Raw genomic sequence first — 25,530 nt, forward strand, 5'->3', positions numbered from 1 at the left:
CAGTATCAGCTCTTAACTACATTAAAGTACAAAAACTGTGCTTTTTAAAACTAAATCCAACTCTGAAACCTAATTTGAACTTTTTTAAAGTTTGCCACCGAACCAAGATGATACATTCTTATTTGTCAGCTGCTGATCCCATTCTCTAAATTGAGAAACTGTCCCAGAGCAGACAATGTAGCTGCTGGCTGCAAAAGAGGGTTATGAAACTCTGCCTCACTTTGAAATGCTGGTTTTAAGAGGGACATTTGCATTAGGAGTTGGATTCCTTCTGTCCAAACCATAAATAATACTGCAAAGAGGCAAGTTCTTTGTGGAAGACCAACAAAATGCAATACAATCTCCTTCTAGTGTTTGACTTTTAAAGGGTTTGTGTCCCTTTTAAAAAGTGCACTTTCAGATGCTACACCCACAATCAGCCTAAATGGGAGTAAGAGCATTCCAAAAAGTACAGATCCCACACAAAATAGGGATGTTTGTACAGCATCAAAAGGCTACTGCTCACTGGCAGTGCTCCATATGACCAAATATGGAAGGAAAAATGCTGCCTTTTCCCGTAACCAAACTGGAACAAAAAAGGGAAAAAAAGGAAAGGAAGGAAGGATTTCTTGCATGCTGCATGCACAGCAAGATAGAGCTCTCACACTCGCTACATAGTGGCCACAGCCTTGGCTTGCTCTCAAACACAGCTTGATTGATGATGCTGCTGGAACCACTGTGACACCTCTGTGTTTGGGCACATGAACGCGGACACCTGCGTGACTCCGGGAGACGTGAATGAGAGGCACGCCGATCTTTTCACTAAGCTGACATTTCATTTTTAAGAAACACACAAAAGCTTTTCTTTCTCTCTCAGATATGAGCTCTCCACCCGAGTCCCTGCAGCCCCTCACATTCCTCTTGGTGAAAAAGCAGCCGTCTGCAATGCCACAGTCCTCTTCTTAAGTTAGGGTCAACTTGTTTATCTGCTCCCTTCCCCTCCCAAGCCTTGCTCTGTGACATCCTCCTGCAACTGGCTCTTACAAAGAAATAAATGTCTGTGTGGGCGTGCCATTTTACAGGAAACTTATCAAATTATCTAAGATTCTCTCTTTTTTTTGTTGTTGTAACTGCAACGTCTGCAAAAAACAAAAGTACACTCAGCACAGAGCATAGCAACCCAGCTAAACACCACAAAATATTCTAAATAAACATAAAGTCCTACTACACTTTAGCTTTTTTTGGATTAAGTAATTGAAGTTAGCAGTCAAACGCAGTACAGGGTTTCTACACATTTTTAATGTGATAATTTCAGACTTTTCCAACCTCAACTTCCAGAGTTCTCAGTTCATACTGTTCATATAAAATATGAAATCAGAAAATGCAATGTGAATAAGCACAGTTTACATTTGAACCCTGGAAAAATCAGAAAGGAACAAAAGCAAGGACACATGAAAGAGAAGATAGTAAAAAAGGACGGAATGATATAAAAAAGGAGAGATAGAAGGAAAGACGACAAAAAGAAAGGGTGAGACTGGAGGAAGGAAAGAAGGAAGAAATAAAGAGGGAAGCAATTTAGGGCACAAGGGGAAAAAGTACAGATCATTGAAATTCAGGCAATCTGTGCATCTTCCAAAAAACAATAGCTGAATCACGTGTTTCACAGGTTAAGGACTTTAAAGCTGTAAGGCGAGAAAGGGCTGGAGCTCATTGATCAGTTTTCAACTTTATTGGGCAAACCTTATTAAATTCATTAAGTTTACATAATAAAGTTGAAAAAAGACAGAATTAGGACCCAAGGAAAGAAAGATCCAAGCTAAAGTTAGCATGTTGCTAAGGGGAGTCTGCAGCAGTAGTCTGTTTATTTTACCTAAAGACATGCTAACTGGGATAACTTTTTTCCTTCGTTTGAAAACAGCAATACTCTAAAATTGTGACAACGCTGACTGACACCTTCATAACATCTATGTGCTCCATACAACCTGAGAAACCTCTGCACCATCGTTAGCATCTTATTAAAACTTGTTCAAACTGCTGCTGTAGTGTGACACTACATTTCAGTGGTTTAAAACTGAGGTATATTTTGAAAGTAAAAACTGGCTCATTTTTACTCGTAATAGTGATGCAATGATGCTGCCTTGAGTAATGCTTCAAACAGCTACTCACAAATGGATGGAGAAGGGGTCTGAGAACAAAAAAAAAGAAAGGAAACGAGGGTGGAAGGACAGAAAGAACAGATGGAGTTAGGAAACAAAGAAAGGAGGAAAGAGGTAATGAAAGAGGGAAGGACACAAGGAAAAATAAATTGAAAGCGGGGGGAAGCAAGGCAATAAAGGAGGGAATCAGGTAGGACATGAAAAGAAAGACAAAAAACAGGAAGGAAGGACACAATGAGGGAAGTGACGTAGGACAAGCAAGGAAAGAAAGGAAGGAAGGGTACACCCAAAGGAAAGGATGGATACAAGGAAGGACAAAAAAGGAAGGATGTAAGGAAGGAATGCTAAAAAGAAGGTAGGGAATAAAGGAAAGAAAGAAAAGTTACATGAGGGAATGATGGAGGAAAGGAGGACATAAAGAAGGAATAAAACATTTGGATAGTATAAGGACTAGGGTAAAGTCTGGAAATAGGAATATTCCAGACTTTTCAGAATGCGTATGAATCTGCTCTACAGTGAGAAACTCACACCCTATAACTGCATTTAGTCAAAGATTTTAAAAAAACATGAAGCAATAATTTCTTAAAGAGGGACATTTAAATGGTTTACTTTCCTTTTCCCTTTGAAACAAAACACTTATAAGCACTTGTTGCTTTTCTGCTGTCACATACGTCCTTATGTCAATTTCCCAGAGAACGGAAGCCTCCGCTCGCTCCTACAGGACAGCCTGTACTGACACCTGCCTTCCGTCAGAGTAAATGAGCCCCGGCCAGAAGTCTGCATCTGCACAACAGGACATCAATCTGCTACAAGTGAGCTGACCGGGGAGACCAGTGGAGCCAAAGTGCTGATATATGGTGAGTTTCCCTGAAAGCACTGCTACTGCTGACACTGTGGCTAGAGAACAGATTATCCAGCTGATGGCAATAAAGCAACACTAAAATGTAAGGGTGAAATCAGACTTTTTCTTGTTGTCCACCGCTAAAAGAACCCTAGAGGAGAATCTACAGCAGCCCACCGCCTCTGGTTTATTGGCAATAACATGACAGGCTGGAATCATTAAGTGGAACATAAAAATGTATTTCTCATAAAGCTTGAGAGGTTCCTTGTGCGTTTCCCTACAGGAGAAAGTGGAAACAAAATGGATCTGCTGACCAACTGTGACACGCTTCCTATAAACGCCACGCTCTGGTCGCGGTGGGCGTGAGGAGGCTCGCTCAGTCAGCCTGAAGAGAGAAATTACACTCCGGTGAGAACGAGAGAAAATCGGAAGGGCTGGGGGTGGGGGAGAATGTATTGTAAGCAGTGGAGTGATTTATGAGGCTGACTCAAACTCACACAAAGGCAGAATGTCTTCCCATCATACCTTACATGGAAACATACATGAGGCTGCGATGCATGATGCAATGCCCTCACACTCTGAGAGTCTGTTGAAAACGTGACAGCTGAGTGAAGACCCTGACACAATATTGCCTTTTTTGTGCATGCATGACAGCCCCATTAAAAAAAACAAAAAAACGCCAAGACTTATTTAAAAATCACCCCGAAATGCCATAAATCCTCATCTTCCCTGCCTTGTTTTTGCACACGAGTAAATCATGTGGTGGAATGCCAATTTTTCTTTTTTTCTGGAGGTACTCTGCAACTATTTTCAAGGGTATTACATGACAAGGTATTTTTCAAAATAAGGGCCTGCATTCCTGGAGAAAGATAGGAGATTAAAGTGTGTAGGTGGCGAGTGGGGTGGTGGACCATCAAGATGACCTGACCGAGAAGGCCTATTACTCATGCTGGATGAGAGGTGGAGCAAGCCCCTGACGGTGTACACAGTTCAGTCTTGCTACAAAAATGTAAGTTTTTTTTTTTTTTCAGTGAATAGCCTATTGTGCATGGAAACATGACAGATTTGAGCTCAAGACCCTTACTCCAGTGAGAGACTGTGGTATTCATGCAAAACCTGATCCGAGTAAAGGGATGCAGGCCCAAGCTGCCACATGGTGGATGTGCACCGAAGTGTTGGGCGACATCCAATTTTGATTCCCTTTAGTCCTTACTCACATAACACCTCAGTATACCGGATTACCATCGGTCTACAGTTGCTTGTCATTTTGTCATATACATTTTAAACACCCCTCATAGATTTCTAACCTCATTTTTTTTTTTTTAGATTGGAGAGGCAAAACAAAGGCCTATTAATATCCCGGTCTTATCAGAGCTAAGTAAAAGTTTGCAGATGTTTGCTAATTTTCCAGCTGTGAACCATGTCCAAACATTTACTTGAAATACACTCCAAGGGAAACGGGATATTGCTCAGTTTGGATCAGAAGACAGAGTTGTCATCTATACTTTAACGGGCTCTCTAAAATAGTCAGCTCTGCTTCTGTTTGCTTTTCCTTGGTGTGACCCACCATCTCCACAACACCACTAAAAGAAAATTAGTATTACATGAGTTGCACCAGAAAATGAGGTCGTCATCTACATGTTGATAACAGGCTCAAAATAACAAAACAGCTGTTTCTATATTGGGACCCACTGCCTCCACATCACTATTGAGGAAAAGTGGGTATTATTCGTTTTCCAGACGAGGTTGCAGACATCTATAAACAAATAACCAGTCAGCTATGCTTCTGGTAATTTTTTTCTTGGTGTGACCCACTGCCTCCACAGCACCACTGAGGAAACCTGTCTATTGTTTGGGTTTACCACAAGAGAGGGCTGTCATAACACGCTCTCAAAAATAACTAGTCACCTCTGCTTCTGCTTCTTTTTCTTTGATGTGACCTCTTGCCAACAAAGCACCATTTTTTAGTTTTGAAAGCAGATTGCCAAACATTTTTTGAAGGTTGAACTTGTACTTCTTTCTCTTCTACAGTCTAAACTTTAATGGTTGCTGCCTTAAACCAAAGGGTTGTAACTGGTTGTATTCACACTAGCGCAAACAGTAGATGTTGCTACTAATTGCTACTAAAAGTGTAGCTAAGCCATAGCTATGGTTCCCACTGTGTAATTTATTTCCAAATGATGATGGCACAAAAAGAAGAGGAGTTAATTTACAGCCTTTTTACTGAAAAACAGCACCTCTGTGTGGGAAAAGCAGACCTGACAAATAACTTGGTATATTGCTGCCATGTTGTTCTTGATTAACAGCACATTACCACCAGCTGCCAGTGTCAAAACCAGATTTTTATGTCTTGGCAGGCATTCTCTGTCGACAGCATTAGTGGTCATTTGTGTTATCTGTTGGAGGTTTCTTCCTGTTTATAGAAGTTGTTCCTCTCCACTGTCTCCTGGTGCTTGAAATGGATAAGGAAATTGCATTGAAATGGACATTATATGCAGTCCCTGTTTTTCATGTGTCAAAACCTTTAAACAATATGTCTAAGTCTCCTTGAATACTACTGTAATAGCTGTCTTGGGTTAGGATATTAATTATTAAATACTAACTGTTCTGGTCAACATAATTCCACCTATATATTTGCCTTTTAGCTTGATTACACTAGCCTGAATTATGTAGTGGTTTAACAGCAAGAAAATGCTTTGTGGGACATTTCATTTAATTAAACATACTACATTTAATGGGTTGATTTTTTAAAATCCCACTTGCAACATCTGCATCAGATGAGAGGTCTGTTACACTCTGCTCCATGTAAGGATCACTCAAAGGCTCAGTCCACGAATTTCCATTTTCAGTGGTGATCATTAACTATCCACACAAAGCTCTACTAGTCAGACAATATTAAATTTCTAAAAGTGATCAAATCTTCAACACTGCTCTAGAATCAGTGAAAGCACATTCTCTGAGTGGCAGAGAGCTGACTCCCTTATTGAGGGGAAAAAAAGGGAAAGAAATAACATTCCACTGTTCTCATACCACTGATCCTTTCAGGGCTCGACAAGGCTGAACTTCACTGACTCTACTAGATCTCGTTTTCGTGCATGGCTGTGCTGACTGTTGTTATTAGAGCGGTGGGCAGCCAACTTGGACGCGTACAGGTCTTCTGCTCCTGCTAAACCTCCCTCGAGGTGAAACACTTAAGCTGGGGGTCTTAAGGCCTGGAACAAGCTCTGCACAAGTGTACCAATGCTTTAAACTATGGAAGACAGACTCGACACATAGCTGCCTACTGTTTTGTGACAGCGACATGTAACCGCTAGACCGAGCCAATTCTTTTTCATTTTGTTCAGCACTTGTGCTTTAAACAACCATTTTGAACGGTCTTACATGAAACAGTCTTGCAAAAGTATTGATCCCTTTTGAACTTTATTACATTTTATCACATAAAAAAACAGCATTCTTGAGTGTACCTTGTGGTTGTATGCGATACTGACATAAAATGCATGTTTTTTTACAAATATTTTAAAATAAGTTCAGAAATATATCCATTGTAGCTCTGGTGGTGAAAGCATCATGCTATAGGAACGCTACCAGTCTTACCACAGATTCTGAAACAGATTTAGATTTTGGATCTGGACTTTAAATGGGCCATTCTAATAACTGAATATACCTGAATATAAAACACTGCATTTTAATTCTGGCTCTATGTTTGGGGTCATCATCCTTATGGATGGTGAACCTCCTTTCCAGTCTCAAATCTTTTGCAGAATCCATCAAACTTTCCTGTCCCTCTCAAAAACAAAGTAATCCCAAAGCATGATACTGCCACCACCATGTTTCAATGAGTCAGAGAGAATGAAGTGGCCTTAACACAACTAATTGCTTATTATACACATCACATGAAATCCCAAAAAATTATGTTAAAGTTTGCAGTTGTAACTTGACAATATGTGAGTTCAGAAGTTTTGAAATCACTATACTATATTGCAGAACTTTGGATAGTTCTGCTGTTTTTCTTTCTACATGTAGGGACAACAGCACTGAGCAAAAACACACACTTCACTAAAATCTATCATCAGTTGCATCAGGTTGAGTGATGTAGGAGTGGAGTTAGCATGACTAATTATCCTGGCCTTAATCTGTCCATACACAATGCATTATGGATGTCATCTTAACACCTACAATACACTATGGCCAGAAGTTCTTTTGTCAGACTTTTATTGCCTTTTTTAAAAGGAGAGTTACCCAACGTCGGCCTCATTTTTCTCTCTTTCAGCGGTTATGTGATTTTGGGATCCACTGCCAAAAATTCCAGGAAACCCTAGAGCTTCATGAGACATAACAAAGCTCCCTCTCTTCCTCTGTATGAGTCTTTTACAGTGTGTCTGTCTCAGTAGGCTTGAAAGCTGTGCGGCTTACTCATCATAACGGACTCATGTCACCCAGTTTCTTATTGTGACGCCTGCCCTAATTCTTGTCCACAGACTATTTAGACGTCGGAAGTCGCAATCATCTTTCAATACCATTAAGCATGATGTGGCATTTACCACTAAATTAGGGAGAATATTCTGATTCGGAGGTTAATATATGCGGGGCTCATAAGTCTCCTTAATTCCTAAATTTATTAGAATAACACATATCTCTGACAGGCATGAAATTATAAATAATTGATTGCTGCTCTTTGAGAGGATTCAGTGGACGCTCAGACGAGGTTGCTCCAAGCTTTTAATGGCAAAACTGGAAATGAGATTTGGATCAGCATAGCTGCAGCACTAAATTGGAGTACATCCAAACCCCCCCAGCACTAATCATTCCATGGGGAGCTTCACCCATGTTTTCTGGTGGGTATGTTTCTCTACTCCGCTCCCAACACATAGGTAAATGCAAATACAGACATCCCCTTTTGAGCCCACCACCCAGCTCGTGTTTATGTTCACTGCTTGAGTGACTGGCATTTCATTTCGTCCCTGCCCAAAGCCGTTTTACACAGTTTGGCTTGGCCGGGGTATCATTACTGGTCTTTAAGTCTAACCTGAACTAATAGGGGCTTATTTTCCAGAGGTGGTCTCCCAGGTGGCAGTCAGAGGAGCGAATGGCACTGCAGGCACACGGAGCCTAATAAAAATCTAGCTCGACTCAACCCATACATAGGATGCAGATTATTTGGCAACAAGAAGCCATTGTTCCACATGAGGCAGTGGGGGGATGGCTGGGTACTTTGTTTCTCATTAAGGCGGCGTAATGAGGGCAGCCAGAATGGGTGCCTCGCTCCTTTTCTCAGATAAACTCTCCAGAGAGTACCTTCTTCATCGGATTTGACAAACAGTGCCTTCCAAATGAATTAATACCCTTTGAACTTTCAAACATTTTTCGACATTACAAATGATCACTTTTATTGTGATTTTATGAAATGGAACAACATAAAGTGGTGCACAACTGAGATGAAATACAAGATTTAGGCACTTCAACAAATAAACTTCTAAAAACTTTCGCATGCAACTGTATTTAGGCCCCTTTACTCCATTACACCTACATAAATGGGTAAAGACCTTAGCAGTGCAAACAATTGCTATTCAAAGTATTGCACTGAGTAACTAGATACTGCCTGTGTGTAATTTAACCTGAGTATGTAGACAGCTGTTCAACGCAGAGTGGCAAAAAGAAGCTATTGTTGAACAAGAAGTCCAATTTGAAGTTTGCCTTATGCCATATAGAGGTCAATGCAAACACATGGAAGAAGGTGCTCTTGTCAGATGAGACCAAAACTATTTGATGTGGACTACACACAAAACATTATGTGTGGGGAAAAATGAACAATGCATTAACCCCAGGTTGAAACATGGTAGTGACAGAATCATGCTGTAGGGGTGATTTTCTTCAGTAAGGATGGGGAAGCTTGTCACAGTTGATGAGAAGGTTGATGGAGCTAAATACAAGGAAATTCTGAATGAAAAACCCGCTATAGTGGAGTTCACTTTCTAGTAAAACAACCTGAAACATCCAACCTGAGCTGCAATGGAATGGTATGGATCAAAGTATATACATTAGTTAGAATGGTCCAGTTAAAGTTAAGACCTAAATCTAATTAGCAAACTGTGTCAACACTTGAAAATTGACGTTCAAAGCAGGGATGGGTACCTTTCACATTTGAACTGATACGGTACCGATGCCCGGTTCCTGGGAATTGGTATCGGTACTCAACCGTACCAATTTTCTGTACTTTTGTGTGTTTATGTGGTAATAAATGTTAATTCATTTAATAATAAAATCTAATAAAATATTTTTTCAATATTAATGAATATATGAAAACAACATCCAGCTGTTTGTATTGTATCACCCACCCTTCCACTCCCTCAGTGTCACAACGATGCGTTTAGGTACCAAAACACGCACCTTTTGTGCGTTTTATGTGAATAGGTACTCTGTAGTACCGACGGAACTTGGTCGGTTCCTATTAAGGTAAGGTAAGTTTATTTATACAGGTCCTTCTCAAAATATTAGCATATTGTGATAAAGTGCATTATTTTCCATAATGTCATGATGAAAATTTAACATTCATATATTTTAGATTCATCGCACACTAACTGAAACATTTCAGGTCTTTTATTGTCTTAATACGGATGATTTTGGCATACAGCTCATGAAAACCCAAAATTCCTATCTCACAAAATTAGCATATCATTAAAAGGGTCTCTAAACGAGCTATGAACCTAATCATCTGAATCAACGAGTTAACTCTAAACACCTGCAAAAGATTCCTGAGGCCTTTAAAACTCCCAGCCTGGTTCATCACTCAAAACCCCAATCATGGGTAAGACTGCCGACCTGACTGCTGTCCAGAAGGCCACTATTGACACCCTCAAGCAAGAGGGTAAGACACAGAAAGAAATTTCTGAACGAATAGGCTGTTCCCAGAGTGCTGTATCAAGGCACCTCAGTGGGAAATCTGTGGGAAGGAAAAAGTGTGGCAGAAAACGCTGCACAACGAGAAGATGTGACCGGACCCTGAGGAAGATTGTGGAGAAGGGCCGATTCCAGACCTTGGGGGACCTGCGGAAGCAGTGGACTGAGTCTGGAGTAGAAACATCCAGAGCCACCGTGCACAGGCGTGTGCAGGAAATGGGCTACAGGTGCCACATTCCCCAGACCTGGGCTACAGAGAAGCAGCACTGGACTGTTGCTCAGTGGTCCAAAGTACTTTTTTCGGATGAAAGCAAATTCTGCATGTCATTCGGAAATCAAGGCGCCAGAGTCTGGAGGAAGACTGGGGAGAAGGAAATGCCAAAATGCCAGAAGTCCAGTGTCAAGTACCCACAGTCAGTGATGGTCTGGGGTGCCGTGTCAGCTGCTGGTGTTGGTCCACTGTGTTTTATCAAGGGCAGGGTCAATGCAGCTAGCTATCAGGAGATTTTGGAGCACTTCATGCTTCCATCTGCTGAAAAGCTTTATGGAGATGAAGATTTCATTTTTCAGCACGACCTGGCACCTGCTCACAGTGCCAAAACCACTGGTAAATGGTTTACTGACCATGGTATCACTGTGCTCAATTGGCCTGCCAACTCTCCTGACCTGAACCCCATAGAGAATCTGTGGGATATTGTGAAGAAAACGTTGAGAGACTCAAGACCCAACACTCTGGATGAGCTAAAGGCCGCTATCGAAGCATCCTGGGCCTCCATAAGACCTCGGCAGTGCCACAGGCTGATTGCCTCCATGCCACGCCGCATTGAAGCAGTCATTTCTGCAAAAGGATTCCCGACCAAGTATTGAGTGCATAACTGTACATGATTATTTGAAGGTTGATGTTTTTTGTATTAAAAACACTTTTCTTTTATTTGTCGGATGAAATATGCTAATTTTGTGAGATAGGAATTTTGGGTTTTCATGAGCTGTATGCCACAATCATCCATATTAAGACAATAAAAGACCTGAAATATTTCAGTTAGTGTGCAATGAATCTAAAATATATGAATGTTACATTTTCATCATTACATTATGGAAAATAATGAACTTTATCACAATATGCTAATATTTTGAGAAGGACCTGTACAGCGCATTTCAGTAACGAGACACTCAAAGCGCTGTACATACAATTACAATACAATCACAAAGCAAATAAACACAGATACAGAAAAACAAATCAAATGATAAAATCAAACAACAGAGGTAATTTAAAGTACCGAATTCAGTACACATCCCTAGTTCAAAGACACTCGCCATTCAATGCAACTGAGATTGAGATATTTTGCAAATAAGAACAGAACATGCAGCTGTAACTGCAGCAAAAGGTGGTTCTACAAAGAAATGACTAAACAAAAATGTTTTTGTTTCAAAAAATTTTTTTGAAACCTTTTGTCCTTTTCATCCACAATTATGTTAAACTTTTTGTTGGTCCATCCAGTTTTTGGTTGTAGTGTGACGGACGTTCAACACATTGTGTTGCAGACCAAGCAACACCTCACTCCATTATGATAAATCATCAAAAATCTACTGAATGCCACTGTTTCCAATCCAGATTTATCATCCCAGCATTTCAGTCTTAGTATGTTTTGGCCACGCTTTGCTCCACTGTGACAGGTGTCATCATTAATCATAAAGAACAGAGCAATTAATCTGTGCTCACACTCCATTAGATGTCATGATCAATTTGTGCACAGAGCTGCGTACTGTGTAAATAAGCCGAGATGATGGCACCCGCAGCCTGATATCCCTGAACGTATCCGAGGCACCAACATGTATGTAAGGCAGCTGGAGTATGGGGAACCGAGCTATATTGGAATAATTATGTTAGAATTGTCTGATCAGAGGCTAATCATACACATATGTATGTCTGTTTTACCATAGTGGCTGAACCTTAGCAGTTAAACCAAACCATAACCCTCCAACAAGGTTAAAACTGCAAAAGGGGCATGTAGTAAGAATTAGCCCTTAGTTTAATAAGTACCATTTGGCTGTCACCTCAGTGGCTGTAGAGCTGTTCTATTACAGTAAAGCCCCTCTGGTACTGAGCCCGTGTTATTCAATAAAAACCTGACTGAGTGTTTCTCCCAATCACTGCCGGTAGAACTCTGATGAGGTAAAGAGGCCTCCAATGCAAGCTGCTGTCCCTGCGGAGCCCCGCCTGATTAAAATGGTTTTCTGAGGCCATATTTTTGCTCTCCTTGTAACCTTGCCAGAACCAAGTTAAAGTACAGAGGGAAAAACATGACAAATTAACCAATACATAACGAAATGAATCCACAAACACAGATCTGATCAATAAACGGCCTCCAGATAGGTAGACAGATAGATTTCTACTTTTTTCAGAAACGTCTTCTCAGTATCTATGTGCAACTGGTACTAAGCTTCAAACTAGAAATGGCATTGCATTAGCTATTCTGCACGTGCAATCTTCAGCCTTAATCATTTTCATACACACTTACACATTTATCCTTTAAAAGCCCTCCTAACTCATCCCAACCGGGCAGTGACATGTGATGTGGAAAGAAGAAGCAACAATGTTCTTGCCCACTGGTGCCGGCTCTCCGGTTCTTTCTTGTTATACATTCCTGAGCAATCCTCCGAGGCTCATATGTAAATGCCTCAGTATGCTTCTGATTAGGAGGCACAAAGAGTACACTCTATAAATGCACTGTTAAACAATTACCGCAGCTCCCAACTGCAGCTCCGACACAGAACCCAGCCGGGGCTGCTGCCTGACTTGCCAACCAGGTAGGGGAAAGCTCCACATCGGTCCTTAAAAAATATTTGCCGAACTTTAATCCTAAATGTTTGCATCTTGAACAATTTCTGCCACTCTTCTTTAGAATAGGTTTCATTCAACCACTTGAGTGTTTTTTAAGCACAAACAGCCTGTTTGAGGTCATGCCAGATTATCCCAACCAGATTGTTATTTTTAGCCATTCAGAGATTTGTTGGCGTGTCTTACATCATAGTCCTGCTGCATAATCCAAATGAGCTTATGAACTGATGAGGAAATTTTCCTTCAGTATTTTTGGCTGGAGCCAAAGTTGTATTTTCAAGTAGTGTATTGTACTGTATCAAGTAGTTTTTCACATAATTGTGCTTTTTTTCTACACAAATGAATACAAAACGACAGGGACAAATCATGTGTTCAGCCATATATTAACATAACACATACATAAGTGTTTACACCGTTTGCTTATTACGCACAAAATTGAGCTTAGGTGCATTCGATTCTTAGCGATCATCCTTGAGCCGTTTCTGCAGGTCAAGGATGTAAATTCAGTGCATTTAATAGGATTTAGAATTGAACGCACTTAGATAATGTCTCAAAGTTGACAGTGAATATCAAAGCAGAAACCAAACAACCAAGTTAGGAACCACCAGGACCCTTCCTAGATCTGGCTGCCTGGCTAAATTAAGAGAATGAGGAAGAATGGTCAGCCCAGAGCAGTGATCAAACTCAAATGATCCCTTGAGGAAATGCAGAGCCATCCAGAAAAATCAACCATTGATAACAGACTCCAACAATCAAGCCAGTTTTCACTAATATGCAACATGGCAGCTTGCCTGAATTTTTGAAATGCATACCTTAGATATCGCCAAACCAGGAGAAACAAAACTCTCTGGGTCTGATGAATCAAAAACAGAACTTTTTGGCCTGAATTCCAAACATTGTGTCTGCAAAAAAGCAGACACTGCTCATCAACTGGCTAACACGATCTAATGTAAAGTATGGAAGTAGCAGCATCATGCTACGGGGATATTTAACTATAACAAGAACTGGGCAACTAGCATACCATAATGACCCCAAGCACACAGTCAAGATAAAGAGGTGGCTTCAGGAGCAGTCTTTGAACATGGTTGAGTAACCCAGTCAGAGCCCAGACTTAAATCCAACTATAAATTTCTGGAAAGCCCAAGTTGACTGAGCTGTTGAGAGGTTCTACAAAGAGGAATGGAAGAATATACCCCAACACAGGTGTACCAAGTTTGCACAGACTTAACCAAGAAGACCTGAAGCTGCCAAAGGGGTGCCAAGAAAATATTAAGCATTGGCTGTAAAAAGAATGAAATATTTCTAAAATAGCTGCTTTTGGCTAGTCTTGGGGTACTGATGGGACAACAAGCCTTCTTTGCTTTTCCACATCAACATAGAGAAGCATTCCACGACTGTATTTGGCTGGCCTCAACACTTCTGTTTTCCATTGAATGTGTTGAAAAATTATGTTAAATACTGATGCTACACTGTGGTACTAACAAATGCCAATTGATCTGGCCTAAGGGTCCACATGTCAAATTCTTAATACCCAATCAATCAGATAAGCGAAGAAAGCAACTTCTCAGTTAGTGGAGTTAAGTGTTTAGCGGCCAAAAATCCACGTTTCCAAGAGGAAAGGGAAAACAAATGTGAGGTGAAAGGACGTTCCTCAGTCACAAACCTATATCGTGTTCACTATATATCAATAAGTATTGGATATGGATGGAAAGCTCTTGGCATTTTAAAAATACCACATGGCTTAAAAAAGGAATCACATTGTTGGGTACAAAGGGTATAAGTCCTAAACATGGCTTTTATTGTATCACATGACAAATTTTAGGTAAAGGCTTAAAACACTTGCTAGTTATGTTAGCATGCTTAGCATGTTAAAGGCTAACCACTGTTACAGTATATTGCTTTTAGTTTCTTAGGCACTATATGGGGGCAGAATGACATTTAACATTTAAACCACCAGTAACTTCAGTGACCTACAAATAATGAATTTTGAAAACAGCTTGGGAGGTTATTTGCATTCCCGATCAATTAGAGCAAGTTATTTAAGGATTGACTAATTGTTATCCTTGAAATCCTTTTATGATAAATGATACAATATTACATTTTTCTACTAACAGAGCTAAACTAGCCAACAATCATTGTATACCTTATTACAAATGTAAAAACCTGCTGTGTTTCCGCTTTAACAACAGAATCATGTAAATCAATCTAATCAAGAAAATCCATTAAATTTTATACTAGTTGCTGATGGCGAAGACCACATACAACACCCCATACACTCCAAGACATAAAATAAAGAGACAGTTTCTTACAACAGAAAGCATGCTCATCTAAAGAGTCACTCGGGTGAGAAGTAGACGGCTGACTAATGTGAATACCCATTTAAGGACACAGTGATTGTTCTTTGTAAATGAGGAAAGTCCTGAGTTTCATCATTACTACATACTACTACAACATTTGCCAGTTCTCACTCCTGGGAGGGCAGTTGCCCAACATGACCTCTCCAAGCTCTCCCCCACAATCACCATACACACACTTCAACACATAAGTAAAAGCCACAAGCATAAACCCTGCAGGTCTTTACCTGACCTGCAAAAAGGCCTGTCTGTTTTTCCCCCTGCTCGATTCATTGAACGGTTAAGCTTCCAAACTCTATAAACACATGGCCTCATCTGGTCATGTGTTCACACTCAATGAAATATATCCACACACTCCTTTGGGGGTTTACATTTCCATATTACTTCAATTACCCTAAAACATGAGTGTTTGAAACACAAATTTGACAGGCTCTTGATTACCCATGTTTGTTGGATTTTAGGAATGATTGGGAATATGCAGAAATACTGAAAGGGGAGGTAGAAATAAACCAGAGAGAAAAGAAAAGCAGAGATTAAGTTAGCATAGCTGCTGGATGAGAGATGAGAAAGGTGGTTTCTCTGCCACAGGGACATATTGTGCACGTCTGAGGTCCCAGTGGGACATCTGTGAATGAAAACACGAGGCCAATCAGCTAAAAAGGGACATTTCCTGAGCTTGTTTTATCAGATGAGAAGAAGCCTATAGGCTAAATGTCCCCCTCTCCGCAAGGTTGCACATTTCTCAGGGTAACCCGCTTTGGGAAACGAAGGGAAGAAACATGCATCTTTGTGGGATGACATCAGAAGTACTGCTTAGGAGCACTGACCTCACTTGCTTGCAATCAATCATCCACTTGAAATCTGGACTACGTGAATCTGAGCGGAGTTTTTACCTTTTAAAATATAAACCATGGCTGCCTCATGAATTAAATCATCTCCCAATAAAAATAGAGCTACAGTAATAGAATTATGTTTCTTTTTCCAAGGCTATGAAACCTCTGGCAGAGCTGGCATCTGGCAACTAGCAGATGGTAGACCAATATGCCAATTATCAACACTTGTGTGCCATGCTGCCTATTAGGCAATCTGGCTCTGAGTGATCACACTTTAAAGTCAGAAAACCATAGGAGTGAGAGACTGATCTAACAAACCCTCTCCATCAGAGTGTGACTAAAGCCCAGAGGAATTCAAACAACGGTTTTCAGACCCACATGACTGATTTAGCCAGTAGGATCAAAGTTGAAGAGTTTGTTAGGGGAAATAAAGGAAATGGAGAGAGAGATCACGAAGAGGGGATCATTATAAAAGCCTTCATGCTGTACATTGTATTGAATTGTGGCTTGCAGAAGATTACTCTAAGTGTGGTTTGATTAAATAAGGCTAGATTTGGTGGTGAATGTATAATAGGCCAGGAGAAAAAGGAGACCGTAGCAATCATTCCATATGCCTCAAGAGACGACCAGAGTCAGAGAAAATGCCAGCACATCCAATTGGATTGTGCTTCCCGGCATGTCAGCTTAACTGCAAGAAAAAAAAAAAAGTGTGCCAAGGTTTCTACAAGTTGGGGGTTTAAAGCAACTTAAAAGTTCAGTTTTACTGTTTCAACAGAGATGTCAGAGAAAATTCTGGAGTGACAAAAGTTTTCTGTCTGCATGAAATTGATATTGGCCAGTTGCCGGGTTCAAGGTATACAAAGATTTTAAAAAGCGACAGTTTAAAAATAACTTGATGTTCCTGACATATTATTCATAAGGTTTAAAGTCCTTTAGACGTGGGCAGCTGCGTGGTATTAGGGTGGAACAAGGTTTTAAAACGTCACAGTTTAAATCCACAAACATTTTCCCAGCACACCATTACAATGGTTTAAAGTCATTTTAAGGAGATGCTGGAGAGGTTGGAGTTAGTATATATGTCTCTTGCCGTTTTAAGCATTTAGTAACATTGTACTTCCTCCACTACCACCTGTTGCTGTGTACTACCAGTCAGCTGGCTAAAAATAATCAAACACTTCCCCCACTTTTAAAAAAAGGAGAAATTTGGGCAATTTTGAAAAGTATCTAGTTGGAAAAAACTTGGCCAATCATGATGTGGAGACTGCAGGAAAGCAACCCATAACTCCTATTAGGGTAACAGTTTTAAAACTACAGCTGCAAAGCTACGAGCGTCATGTCTGGTAGGCAGCAGGCTGCATGCTAGCTATTGGAGCTGAAACCCAATTAATTGACCAGTTACCGTATTTTCCACACTATAAGGCGCACTTAAAAACCTTTAATTTTTTCAAAAAATGACAGTGCGCCTTGTAATCCGGAGCGCCTTATATATGGATCAATTGGTTAATTGGTTGATCCATACTGGTTGTACACGGCGCTCTGTCAAAATGTTTCAGTACGACTGGTAAACTACAAAGCCGCACCGCTTGCAGCATTACGGCTACCGTAGTCAGGGGTGTCGCCGAAGTAATAGCGGTAAACACCTGTACTGTGCTTACTCCTAGTCCAACACCACTTGTGTGTGTATAACGTTTGAATGTACTGTTGCAGGAATTGCCTGAACTATATGTGATTAGAAGCTTAGTGTGTGGGGTGTATGTTTCGTGTGTGTGTATGGAAGATGTTGACATTACTCCTCCGGACAGAGGTGGCGCTGTGTGCTGCCGTAGCTGAGAATCAAGAGTGAAGGAGTGACGTCGGTATTATTGTGTGTGTGGGGTGGGTAGAGACGGCGACCGGAGCAGCGGTGTATGAGTCTGTAAGCCCTCTGTTTTTACGTGCTGCAAAGTCATTAAAAAGAACCCCGAATCTCGTCAACAACTCAGTGTTTTGATGCTGTTCCTTCATGCTCAACTCAGCAACGTATGAGTGAGGGAGTTAACCCCGAGGAAACTAGTAACTTCGGCCCTGGAGAAAGCGTCTCCCCTGTGTCATCAGACTACGGTCAGGGGACAGAAACAGGAAAGGTTAACAGTACTAACGTTTGATTTAGTGCATGAAACTGTTTCTTTTACGTGTTTACTGAATCAGGGAAAGTTCCCTTTCACGTTTTAACTAACGTTTGATTTCAACTTCAACTTCATAGACTCCAATGCATTCCTAACGTGCGGTTGGCTCTATTCAATAGAATTCTATGTAGAGGAGACCTTACCATGAGAGTGAATGGAGTTATCAGAACGCTGGTTTGTAGTGTATTAATAAAGTTTGACTGACTTATGACTGTTTTGTTGACATTCTCTTTAGCACAGCTCCATCTAGTGGATGCAGTCAAACGTTTGACTGCAGTAGCTTCTATTCTATGCGGCTTATAATCCGGTGCGCCCTATATATGAAAAAAGTTCTAAAATAGGCCATTCATTGAAGGTGCGCCTTATAATCCGGTGCGCCTTATAGTGCGGAAAATACGGTAATATCAGCTTGCTATAGGTTACTGTTTCCTGCTTATGTTACTAATATATATATATATATATATATATATATATATATATATATATATATATATATAAAAATAAAAAGACTAGAAGCAGAGGTGTTGCAATATTCAAAAGCCAATACATTTCTCGTCAAAGTATGAAGTATAATCTAGTTGCTGCATTGTGAGTGCTTTAAGGCTGACACTATGTATTTATGTTTGAGACTCCTACTTTGATTTAAGAGAGGAAGTAGTTGTTTTCTTGCTCTCCAGCTGTATGATAGAGTTGGTAACCATTTCTCAACTTGGGCTGGCCGAGATTTGGTCAAATGAGTATTAAAATGCAACTACTACTTTTAAATTGTGTGGCAGTGTTTTTGGTAGCCAACATAAAAAAAAGACGGGCTACAGACCAGACACAGTTAGTAAGCACTGTCAGAATATTGAGACTGGCTAAACTAATTAGGTCACAACATTAGCAAACCATGGGTTATACGATAACATTGGTGAATGTCGTGATAGTGATATGACTTGCTATAAATAATCAATAGTCAACTCAGGAGTGTTTTTCTCTTTCTGCTTTGGGTTTACTACAAACACAAAATAGTTTCTCAATGGCGTTCCCACTCTAATTATTTTTATGTTCTTAAACATTTTTATCCTGTATATAACAAGTGACAAGAAGTATTTTGCTAGCTTTGAGAGCCTGAACGCAAGGTACAAAAACAATTATTTTTGCAGTCCAGGGAGTGCCTTGTGCTATTGACACTGCATACAGTGACAATACTGTTATACCAATGTACAATATTTTGTGTTTAGCAGCTTTTTCCTACCAACTTGACCTTAACCGTTGTTCCCTGATGTACTCAAGTTGAGATTTCCATTTCACCTCAACATCTGCTGGTACATGCAAGCTCACTATATAACACAATTTAAAATTGCGGTTCTGGGTGCAGCGCAATCAAATTACATGCTATCGAATTCTAAAGCAGTTGGCCTCAGGTCTACTGCCAAGGTCCCTCAAGCCAGAGCAGCACGTCAGTCACAATTCCTTAAGCCAAAACCTTCTCTTCCCTCTGTTGTCCAGAAAACACAACCCTAAAACTTTGGTTGACCTTTTTCCAAAAATGAGCACAGCTCATGGACACCACTAATAGAATAAAAAGCACTCATTTTTGTTGCGTTCCTCTGCAGGCTTGGTGGTGCTGAATCCCACCTTCAAAACTATATCAATACAACAAATAAATGCTCGTAAGAATTACACCACAGGATGGGAGACATACTTGACATTGTTTCACTTGTCTGTTGTGAGGAAAAAAACTAAAAATAGCTTTGGCACCTGCTGTATAGAAACAATGTGTGTGTGGACTGACATGTCAGTATGCTATTGCTGGGATACCATGAACCACATTTGGAAAGCTTTTAATGCTGGATCAAGTTTACATACACCATCCATTTTAAAGAAAAGTACAGAATGGTCCAATCATTTGTGTTGGGATGAATCCCTCTGCCAGTTTTCCGATCTTTGTAACTTCACTTCGCCACTTCGTTGGAAGCTTTAGCTCAGCGGTTGTAAAAAAACACAACTGCCTCACAACTTTGAATTCTTGCTTTGGTAGTTGATACAGTATGGGTTAAAATAATCCAGCATCAACCTATAACAAACCAACCGCACACACTTTTTGCATGTAAAACATGATTCATGCCCTTGCAACTGCTGATTGTAATGAGAATAAGGCAAAATAACACAGACTGACATCTAATTTTAATCAGAGGAAAACATGGGATGGAAAATGCAGATCGGGAGAAAAATGAAAGCTGCAAAGAGTAACTTGCAAGGCCTCACCGCACCGCGCAGTCCAGAGCCAGACTCCGGAAATGCATGGCAGCGTTCCCTACATCCTGCCCGCCCAGCCCTAACCCTGGCTCTCGCCCCCACATTGCCAAACCTCTGTTATCACTCCATGCAATTACCTTCAAATTCCACTGCAGAAAGATCATATTGGGCCAATTATACAATCCTGTTCGGAGTCCAAAGTAGTACACGTTTGAATGTAAACCCTACAGTTCAACATGAGCCTGGGTATAGAAACAGCTTAATGAGAGTGCATGCATGCAAAAACCGAGAATATGTCTGGCTGCAAGAATGTATATGTACAATTAGAGCATAATTGCTCATTTAACAAGATAAAACGTCTTATTTAATGACATAATATTTACTGGATCTCCAAATATTGAGTGTCGGCGTCTTTAAAATGACATGTTAACATGGAGAAAATTATAAGCAATTTAGGCAGACAATGGAGAACATTTTTTTTTTATTAAAAGTCGCTTGTAAGAAACTAAAACAGTTTGCTCAAAGTATCAACTTAAGCAGGGTTGTACATATACGAGAAGTGGTGGATAAAAAATGCAATGGTGTGGAAAATTAGTAGCCAGTTTAAGCCCCCTGTGTTTTTTCTTTTCTGTTTTATTAATAGAAATGCAACATAAGAAGCAGAACAAAGTTTTCATTGGTACTTAGCTTTTACACGATCTTAGTTGGGAACAAGGACATAATGCATTTCCACTGAAATCTTTTAAAATGGTACAAAAGGTTGGCTAGTCCTTGATTTTATTTAGTCAAAAATAAATGTTGACACTGGTCTTTATTTAGGCCACAAGTCCCATGCATCTTTAGCCTAGACAAAGACAGCTCGGTTAGCCCATTTGATGAACCCTAACCACCTTTCAACCACATTTAGACATCAGAAGATGTCTTTGTACCTTTTACTTTCAATTACATTTTCACGGCAATGTCATATTTTCAAGTTATGGGTTCAAAACAAAATATTTCGTACACTTCTATGGTTTAACGTCATTAAAACAATATGCCAGAAAAAGAAGCCGAATTGCTTCGAGTTTTCCCCTTCCTTCGGTACACTTGGTAATTGACTATAGCAGCATATTTGTAGAGCAGCAGACTGCAGGATAGCTGACCGAACCAATCACATTGTTATATTCTATGAAGAGCAAAAGGATAAGTAAAGATAATCTCTTGTGCAAATGCTTGTCTTTAGTTACAAACTTAAAACCATATTTTGGTTTAATCTTTCACGCTCATGTATAGATGTTATAATTAAAATCTTGAAAAAGCAAAATGTCACAAATGACTTTATATTTATCATACTACCTGTGACTGAAGTAGAATTTAATCTATTGTTTCTCTAAATGCTTAATTTTTTTAAATGTAGATTTTTATTATATTAAACTGAGAAATGTGAAATTCAACAAACTCCCGTTTTCTATGGCTCCCTCTATGTTAGCATGCATTTAAACTAAAACAGTAACATATATCAGATAATATAGGAAGTTAGTTTAAATAATGTGACGGTGTTTGCTTTAAGCTCGACGCCCTGTATGTATGTTTGTGAATCTATTTTTGACGTATGAAAAAAGTTGTTACGCCGCCATGTTGTCTTGACTAATATAAACTGCTAATGGGGCTAATTTTACTGTTTTATTGTTCTTACATAAAAAAAAAAGAATACATTTCTCTGTTCTTGATGAATATGTATTTGCCTTTAGACTTAACTGGTTAAGAACACTCACTTATATTGAAGAACCCAAACCATTTTAAAATCTTCTGTGTAACAGTATTTTGGATACTCAGTAAAAACTAAATAAAAAGCTGACAGAGTGACCGCAAGCTGCAAATTATTTTGATTTGTAAGCTATGACTGAATATTGTGACCAGCCAATTGTTTGCCTCTAATAACATTAAAGCTGCCACAGCTTCTAATTTGAGGTATGAAACCTTTGTGTGTAGTAAAACCACATATATTGAAGCACTTGTGGATAAGGAACACTATAGAGTTAGTGAGGTACAAAAATTTCAATATATGAACTAGCCAAACCTGGAATGGGATATTCGTCACTGAATACAGGTTCTTTAAAACCCAACTTTTTAACTGTGAAACTTTGAATATTTGTGAAATTGAACAAAATGTAGGTTCCTAGCTTTCGCAAAAATATTCTTAAACTCGTCTCATTCTTGTGACCTAAATATCGTTACAACCCTACTTCTCAACAGTAAAGTCTGCAAAACTGGTCCTAATGACCGGCTCCTGGCACAGACTGTCGGGGTATAAAATGTTGACCCATTCTGCTAAATGACTGGATTCCAGAGACGAATCCAATCATCTGTCACCAAGTTGGACCTGCACCTTATAAGGAGCAGAGGGCATTCTTAACATGTTTTCCAAAACCCTGCTCAACTTATCAGATACTGTTTCACAGATAACCATTAGCACTCTGCGGACATAAAGCCTTCAGAAATAAAGATCTGCTCTTCGTGACTTCCTTGCTGCATTCAATTTATTTACCAGATATTAATACGTAAAAGTAAAAAAAAGAAATAAACAAATAAATAAAATAAACTCATGCACAGGGGGACTTGGAAGGCCATTTTCTCTTCTCCTCTCTCTTGCCTTTAACGAATGCAGAAGTATTAACAATGAAGACTTTTTGTTAAATAAATCAAACTTCAGTTTTTACCTACAGAATAGCAGGTTTTTTTTATTTGCCATTTTGATGTAAAAAGTTTTTATGCAAGATAAAATGTACTTTACCAAAAACAAGATGTACATGAAAATTTTATTTTTCTTCTTTTGTCCTCTTCATCTATATGGTTTTTAATAAAAATATTAACTATTTTAATATTAAATATAAACATATTCACCAGTTTGGAAAATATCTACACCTTCAAAAAACACAGTCAAGGTGGCAAAGTGGTTGGCAAGCTGTTTTAAACAAAAACTAGATTTTTTGTGTTAAAGGTTGTTGGTGAAATAGTTTTAATCGAGATTACCATGAAGATAAAATCTCATACCATGCCTAATCTGGTGAATGCATTCCATTTAGATGATTTTTAAGTCACATTGCTTCCTCCAGAATTGTTGCAAAACAGTCTACTTCCACCAAAAATGATCACCAAGCAGACAGACTTAAGAAAAAAAAACAGCAATCAAAAAGAGAGATGTTGTCAATGTAAGGTAGTTTGAGTTCAGGCTGAATGCAGTGCCTCTGTAATTGAGTCATGTAACTATTTAAGGTGACACAAGCAGAATGCAGAACTTACTTTACCAGCTGTGAACATGCAGGGCACCAAAACTCAAACAGGAATACTAACAGATTGTTACTAGGTAAAATTCTCAAGATGATCATTGTTACTCCATCAAGAAATGGGGGTCAAATTCTGTCTTGGGTTGAACAGCTTGCAACTCAAACACTATTTAATGCATCAGAATTTGTCCAATGTCACTCATCCTGCATATTGTTTATTTTGAAAACAGCTGATCAATGTTTCGTACTGACCCTGCATAAATGTGTGTTGCCAGGTGGCATTGCCGTTATGCGAGTCAAATAGAGCCACCCGGTATAATAAATTGTAGTCATTATTGCAGTATTAGTGTGTCAGGAAACGGCAATAGATAAAATATTTGTTTCAATATTTTAAGTGTTACAGCCCTGGAGTCGGCACATTGATGATATATTTGTACCAGTTGCATGGACTAAATGCCCTTAAATCTCACATCTGATGTATAGCTTCATTGGCTGTGAGGCTAAAGGTCACGGAGAAAGGTGGGGACATTACGTGATGTAATAAAGGAAAAAATGGTCAAGAAAATGTAGGCTAATCCCAGTCAAAATCCCTGCAAAGTTTAGCTATGGTTTTCCAATTACATTTTTTCCTGCCATCATGCAGCCCCATCAATAACTAATATCTACCAGCGGTAAGTCGCTTAGAATAATTTTGAGTTGATCAAGGGTCATACTGAGTTATATTTAATTAGAGCAGAACAGAAAATAACTTATAAATGAAAATAGGCTGCAATATAAAGTTGTCAGAAAATAATACACAATCAAATAAAATATATATAGATTACAAAATTTTATGCTGAAATAAACTGGTATAAAATTGTTTTGTTGTGGGTCTGAAATAATAAAAAAAGGCCAACTCCCTCTTGTGATGTCATCAGCCCAAATACAAATAAACCAAATCTGCTTTTTTCCTTCTTCTTGCGTTTGGGAAAACAGAGTTTAGTGAAATCCTGTATTAGAAATTCATACAAACTTGGAGCTGTTGTTATTGTCAGCATTTATTTGTAACAAAAAAACTGCACTGGATAGTCTCTTTAACTAGTTCTATACTATATATGTCTTGAATCTCTGTTGCAGGGCAGTAACCCTGAAGGATGCTCATCAAACAGCGTTTAAATTGTATAGATCTGTGTGCGACTTCCTGCCATGAGTTTAGCTGTAGCTGGGCGTCATGTCGGCCACTGGCTGTCCTGGGTTGATCGGAGGCAGCCCCCTCTTGCCTCTCCACTTCCCTTGCCTTCCTACTTTGTTCGATACCAATCAGAAAGAGCTGAGCCCGCATTACCGGGGCGGACATATGCCTTCCTTTGTGCGTTTCTGCGCTTGGACGCGAAAAAGTTCAGCACGCCGCTTTTCTTCGCTTGCGGTGGCGTAAAAAACAGCAAACAAAAGACGTTCTAGGAAGGAAAAGTGAAATATTCTGCCTTCGTTTTGCTGGTTGAAAAAGTTGTTGCATATCCTCGTTTTTTGATTTTCCTCAAACCCAAATAAGATTGTGTATCGCCTGTTAAAGTGTTTTCGAAGCTTACCTGTGAATCTTAACGGGACAAAAGAAGAGCTCTGGAGTTTAGTTGAGAGGAGAGGAGAGGAAGGAGAGCCAGTCAGCAGTTGATCCTCCACTACGCTCAATGTTAAAACCACACTGAATACCCCGTTCAAGCCCCTCCCTTTAAGAAGACATAATCACCATCTACTTTTTTTTTGTCTGGGCCGAGCTGTTCAGTTTGTTTTTAAAAACACGAAAAAAGCTACAGAACCGCTAACAAAGGCTTCCTGCCTCGAAAAAGGAACCATGAAATATATCCATAGTCGGAATACTTATCCAGAACTCCTCTTATATATAAGAGCTATAAACTGTCTTTGCTTTTCTTTAATGGACCTTTTGAAAACAAAAAAATGTCGAAGTAGATTACAAACAGG

At 39.5% G+C, this 25,530-nt stretch overlaps 1 protein-coding gene and 1 long non-coding RNA gene across 6 annotated transcripts in view; one reads left to right on the top strand and one right to left on the bottom strand.

The window, feature by feature from the left end:
* LOC124882923 overlaps window positions 1-5,658 on the top strand; it is a 35,266-nt gene extending 29,608 nt beyond the window's left edge. The window contains exons 2-3 of the long non-coding RNA XR_007042033.1: window positions 2,828-2,992; window positions 3,260-5,658. This is a non-coding gene — a long non-coding RNA (uncharacterized LOC124882923). The remainder of the gene's footprint in view (window positions 1-2,827; window positions 2,993-3,259) is intronic.
* Window positions 1-25,280, bottom strand: part of cald1a (caldesmon 1a) — a 78,756-nt gene extending 53,476 nt beyond the window's left edge. For 4 of the 5 annotated variants that reach the window (XR_007042032.1, XM_047389597.1, XM_047389596.1 and 1 more), the window contains exon 1: window positions 25,140-25,280. The gene's annotated coding sequence lies outside the window, so the exon portion shown is untranslated. The remainder of the gene's footprint in view (window positions 1-25,139) is intronic. The other variant, XM_047389598.1, reaches the window with a different exon arrangement.
* Between the last annotated feature and the right edge of the window lie 250 nt (window positions 25,281-25,530).

Source organism: Girardinichthys multiradiatus, chromosome 17 (assembly GCF_021462225.1).
Source record: "Girardinichthys multiradiatus isolate DD_20200921_A chromosome 17, DD_fGirMul_XY1, whole genome shotgun sequence".
In the NCBI taxonomy this organism is placed as follows: Eukaryota; Metazoa; Chordata; class Actinopteri; order Cyprinodontiformes; family Goodeidae; genus Girardinichthys; species Girardinichthys multiradiatus.